At 31.8% G+C, this 5743-nt stretch overlaps 1 pseudogene; it reads left to right on the top strand.

Moving 5' to 3' along the window:
- The first annotated feature begins 893 nt into the window (after positions 1 to 893).
- On the top strand, positions 894 to 1063 carry LOC145240549 (U2 spliceosomal RNA; annotated as a pseudogene).
- The last annotated feature ends 4680 nt before the right edge of the window (positions 1064 to 5743 follow it).

Here is a 5743-nt window from a genome sequence, read left to right as displayed (position 1 = left end):
AATCTTTTGAACTTTGACCCCTTGGCAGCCAAACTTTCGGCCAAAAACGAATTAAAAACCTTGCCCTATGTCTGAATACACTTTATGTAAAATTTCAAATGTTTAGACCAAAAATTGGCTGAGTAATTTGGTAGAGACCACAGAGGTCAAATTTTTAAAAACTTTGACCCCAATTTTAACCCCTTAACATTTATTGTTTTGGGCTCAAATCAAATTAAAAAGTCTGATCCATGTTCAAGTAACCTACATCTAAAATTTCAAGCGTTTTTTACCCAAAATTGAGTTTGGTAAAGTTTTCAAAGGTCAAATCGTTGAACTTTGACCCCTTGACAGCCAAAACTCTGGCTGAAAACCAATTAAAAAGATTTTCCCAAATCTCAATACCCCTTATGTCAAATCTCGCATCTGTAGACTGAAAATTAACAGAGTAGTTTGATAGGAAAATGTACACACACAGACACACAGAGAGACAATTTCACTTTTATAGATATACTAAGATTTAAGCCCGGTTGTATATCAAATTTCGAGTATGTAGACTAAAAATGGACAGTTATTGCATAGGGAAATGTACACAGACACACAGACACGTTCACTCTTATAGATATATAGACTAGCATTTCAGTCCGGCGTTGCCTGGGTGTTTGGGTATGTATGTTGAGCAAAAACAAAAAAAGTGGTAGTAGGAAGGCAGGCTCGAACCCGTACTGCGAAGGAGGAAAAGAACAAGAAAAAAAACCTGACGTCTTTGTTGTTACGACCACCACCAAACAGGAAGTGACGTAGGTTTAAATTAAAGTGGAATATTCCAAATAGACCTTGTCAACCTTGAAAAGGAAATTGAAATATAAAAAAAATTTGGTGTCGTTGTTGAGGCAAAGCTAATAAAAAATGATTTGTCTTTCTTGGCCTTTTGGCTAAGATCAAAGTGTAGTATCTATTCTTCATGTGCTACATTTCAATTTCTTCTCTCTCAGTGGAAGAGAAAACCTTTACGACTAAGACAATTTTTTTTACACGTTAAAAAACAACCCTGGTGTTTAAATCTGTCCCGGGGGGAGGCATTGTGAATAGGTACTATGTTTAATGTAACAAAGTTTTAATATTAAAAAAGTAACTGGAAAAAGTTATTTCTGATTTAATTACAAAATGCCCTGGAAATGTCACTTCTGATTAATTATAAAATGCCCTGGAAAATGTCCGTTCTGATTATTGTTTTTTTGTTTACTTGCCTCCCCACAAGGGCGGAATTGGACATGAGTTCGGTTATAAATTTAGGGGGAAACCAGCTCCCCAAAAGGGGCACTCTGGCCAATAACAAAAATAAAAATTGTATCAGTAATGAACGATTTTCCTCCATTAAACAAGACCAAAAAAGGGGGGATTTAAGTCACTGGAATGCTGAAACTGATACTACACTCAGAAATTCATGTTGAAGCAATGGTTGCCTAATCCCTAACCTTGTTAATGTTTTTATGTATTACTTTCGAAAAGCTGCTGAAACAGTTTATGATTTAAACTTTACTTTATTTCAAGTATATTTTAAGCGGTGGGTTACGGGATATGAAGTCAGTCTCAGAAATTATTCAAACCGTTTCCAATTTAAACATTACTTTATTTCATGTATATTTTTAACTGTGGGGTGGGGGATATTAAATCAGTCTCGAAAATGGGTGAAACCGTTTATGCATTACACATTACTTTATTTAATGTATATTTTTAACATTGGGGTGGGAAATATGGAGTCGGTTCTGGAAATGGCTGCAACCATTTACGTTTTGGACATTACTTTATTTAATGTATATTTTTAGCAGTAGGATGGGAGATAAGAAGTCGGTCCCAGAAATGGCTGAAAAAGTTTATGATTTATACATTACTTTATTTCATGTATATCTTCAACAGTGGGTTGGGGATTAGAAGTTAGTTCCAGAAATGGCTGAGACAGTTTACTATTTAGACATTACATTATTTCATGTATATTTTTAGCAGTGGGTTTGGGATATAAAATCGGTCCCGGAAATGGCTGAAACAGTTTACTATTTAGACATTACATTATTTCATGTATATTTTTAGCAGTGGGTTGGGGATATAAAGTCAGTCCCGGAAATGGCTGAAACAGTTTACAATTAAAACATTACTTTATTTAATGTATATTTTCAACAGTGGGGTGGCAGATATGAAGTCAGTCCCGGGATTGAATGAGATGTGCAAATATATACTATCAGAAAGTGTCGCCCAGTATTGAATGAGATAGGTGGGTATTTTGCTACCATATAGTAGCAAAATACCCAGCATCGCCCGGGGTCGAATGAGATAGGTGAACGATATATATTAGCAGAATATGCGGCGTCATCCGGGATTGGATAAGATAGGTGAAACATATATACTATGAGAATACCCAGAATTGATTGATTTGTTTGTAATGAAATAATCAGCCCAGGCAATATATCAAAGTTATTATTTAAGTAAAGGGAAGCGACATAGTGGGTTAAAGTTATGAAAATTATTACCGTCGAAATTAGTAACATATCCAAGAATTATGAAAAATGATGAAATGTGAGTTACTTGATTGGTGTGTTTGTAATGATATAATAAGCCCAGACAATACATCAAATATATTATATAACTAGGAGGGAGAGACATAATGTAGGTTTTTAATTATAAAAATTATTGTCAAAATTAGTAACATATCCAGGATTATGAACAACAATTAAATGTGAGTTAATCGATTGTGTGTTTATAATAAAATAATCAGCCCAGGAAATATATCAAAGTAATTATGTTAGTAAGAGAGGGCGATAAGGATGGTTTAAATTATGAAAAATGTAATATGTTATTTAATGCATTAGTGTGTTTGCAATGAAATAATCAGACCAGACAATATATAAAAGTTATTATTTTAGTAAGTGGGGCGATGATGTGGGTTAAAATGATGAAAAATAATTGTCGACATTATTAACATATCCAAGAATTATGAAAAATGACAAAATGTGAGTTAATTGATTGGTGTGTTTGAAATGAAATAATCATCCCAGATAATATATCAAAGTTATTATTTTAGTAGTGGGGGGGGGGTGATAATGTGGGTTAAAATATTAAAAATAATTGTCGAAATGAGTAACATATGCAAGAATTAAGAAAAATGATGAAGTGTGAGTTAATTGATAGTTGTGTTTTTTATGAAATAATCAGCCCAGACAATATATCAAAGTAATTTTTTAGTAAGAAAGGGCGATGAGGATGGTTTTAATTATAAAAAATTATTGTCAAAATTAGTAACATATCCAAGAATTACGAAAAATGAAGAAATGTGATTTAATTGATTGGTGTGTTTATAATAAAATAATCAGCCTAGACAATATATCAAAGTTATTATAAAAGTAAAGGGGAAGGAGATAAGGAGGGCTTGAATTATGAAAAATTATTGTCAAAATTAGTAACATATGACAGAATTACGAAAAAAATCATCAAATATTAGATAATTGATTAGTGTGTTTGTAAGGAAATAATCAGCCTAGACAATATATCAAAGTTATTATTTAGTAAAGAGGGATGGGCGAAAATGTGGGTTAAATTTATGAAAAATGATTGTCGAAAGTAACATATCCAAGAATTATGAAAAATGATTAAATGTGATTTCATGCAATAGTGCGTTTGTAATAAAATAATAAGCCCAGACAATATTTCAAAGTTATTATTTTATTAAGGAGGGGGCGATAATATGGGTATAATTTATGAAAAGTGATTGTCGAAATTAGTAACATACTCAAGAATTATGAAAAATGATGAAATGGAGATTAATTGATTAGTGTTTGTAATGAAATAATCAGCCCCGCAAAAGTTATTATTTCAGTAAGGTTGGGCGACAACGTTGGTTTAAATTATAAAAAAATATTGTCGAAATTAGTAACATATCCAAGAATTACGAAAAATGATGAAATGTGAGTTGATTGATGTGTGTGTTTGTAATGAAATAATCAGCCTAGACAATATATCAAAGTTATTATTTTAGTAAGGTGTGCGATATGGTGAGTTTAAATGATGAAAAATTGTCAAAATTAGTACAATATCCAAGAATTATTAAAAATGATGAAATGTGAGTTAATTGATAGTTGTGTTTTTTTTTATAAAATAATAAGCCAATACAATATATCAAATTTAATATTTTAGTAAAGGGAGGGGCGATAATGTGGGTTGAAATTATGAAAAATTATTGCCGAACATAGTAACATATTCAATAATTATGAAAAATGATAAAATGTGAGTTAATTGACCGGTGTGTTTGTAATGAAATAATCAGCCCAGGAAATATATCAAAGTTATTATTTTAGTAAGGGGGCGATACAGTTTTAATAAAAACGTAGAATAATATGATTGTGCCTTCATTCATGCTGAACAGAACGCTCACAGCATGCCCAGCAACAATATATTACATATGAAAATGTTGCTGTGGAATTTCCACAAGTCCCGCTAGTATATGATAAATTTATTAAAATTTGCTCCAATTTTGTACCTCGTCTTATCTGACGGTCGACTTACATGCCGAAATATACGGTGTATACCTCCAGACACTTATGTTTCATACTTACGCAATCATATATATATATATATATATATATATATATATATATATATATATATATATATAGTAATTTATAAAATATATATGGCGATTAAGCTACACTGAATATTCTGCGTTTCATCCAACTATAGGATTCGTCAGGCTTATGCGTGAATTCTGTCGTTGCTTCTTGTTTTTATATATGTTGAGGATTTCTAGTTGGCCAATCAGCTTTCTAGTATCCACCGCACCCCTTCCTACCAGCCAATGGGCATGCATTTTATCAAACAAAGGATCTGTTTTAGAACTAGGTTAGTGGTTTTATATTTGCGAAAGAAAACCCGAATAACAAGAAATATTACATAGGCATGACTTCCTTAGATTTCAAAACCCGATACTATGACCACAAAAGCACATTCAAAAATAAAAAACACCGTATAAAAACAACACTAGCGAATAAATACTGGGAACTCAAAGAAAGCGGACATTCGCCGGTAGTCGAATGGAAAATAATGAGACAAGCTACCACATGCAGACATTTAGACGACCCATGTAAATTATGCCTCCATGAAAAATTTTCTATCCTGTACTTTAAAGAACCTCAAAATCTATTAAACTGTAGGCGGGAAATAGCAAACAACTGTGTTCACAAAATAAAACTTACTCTAGGATAGCGATACAAAATAGCTTTAAAACTAACAATAACAATAGGAAAAAAACAAAAAACAAATAAATAAATTAAATAAACATGAATATACATAAACGATCACATACATATATGTATATATATGTATATATATATATATATATATATATATATATGTATATGTGTATATATATGTGCATTGTTGTGTGCGCATAGGTATATTTATATGTATAAAAAAAAAAAAAAAAAAAAGGAGAACGACCACCTAAAACCACTAACCTAGTTCTAAAACAGATCCTTTGTTTGATAAAATGCATGCCCATTGGCTGGTAGGAAGGGGCGCGGTGGATACTAGAAAGCTGATTGGCCGACTAGAAATCCTCAACATATATAAAAACAAGAAGCAACGACAGAATTCGCGCATAAGCCTGACGAATCCTATAGTTGGATGAAACGCAGAATATTCAGTGTAGCTTAATCGCCATATATATTTTATAAATTACTAACTAGCTCTACCTACGTATTGAGCACTTTTGAAG

Source organism: Euprymna scolopes, chromosome 19 (genome assembly GCF_053919585.1).
Source record: "Euprymna scolopes isolate OS-2025 chromosome 19, ASM5391958v1, whole genome shotgun sequence".
NCBI lineage: Eukaryota > Metazoa > Mollusca > Cephalopoda > Sepiida > Sepiolidae > Euprymna > Euprymna scolopes.
The sequence above is the reverse complement of the archived record's forward strand: the minus strand, read 5'-3'. Positions and strand labels throughout refer to the sequence as shown.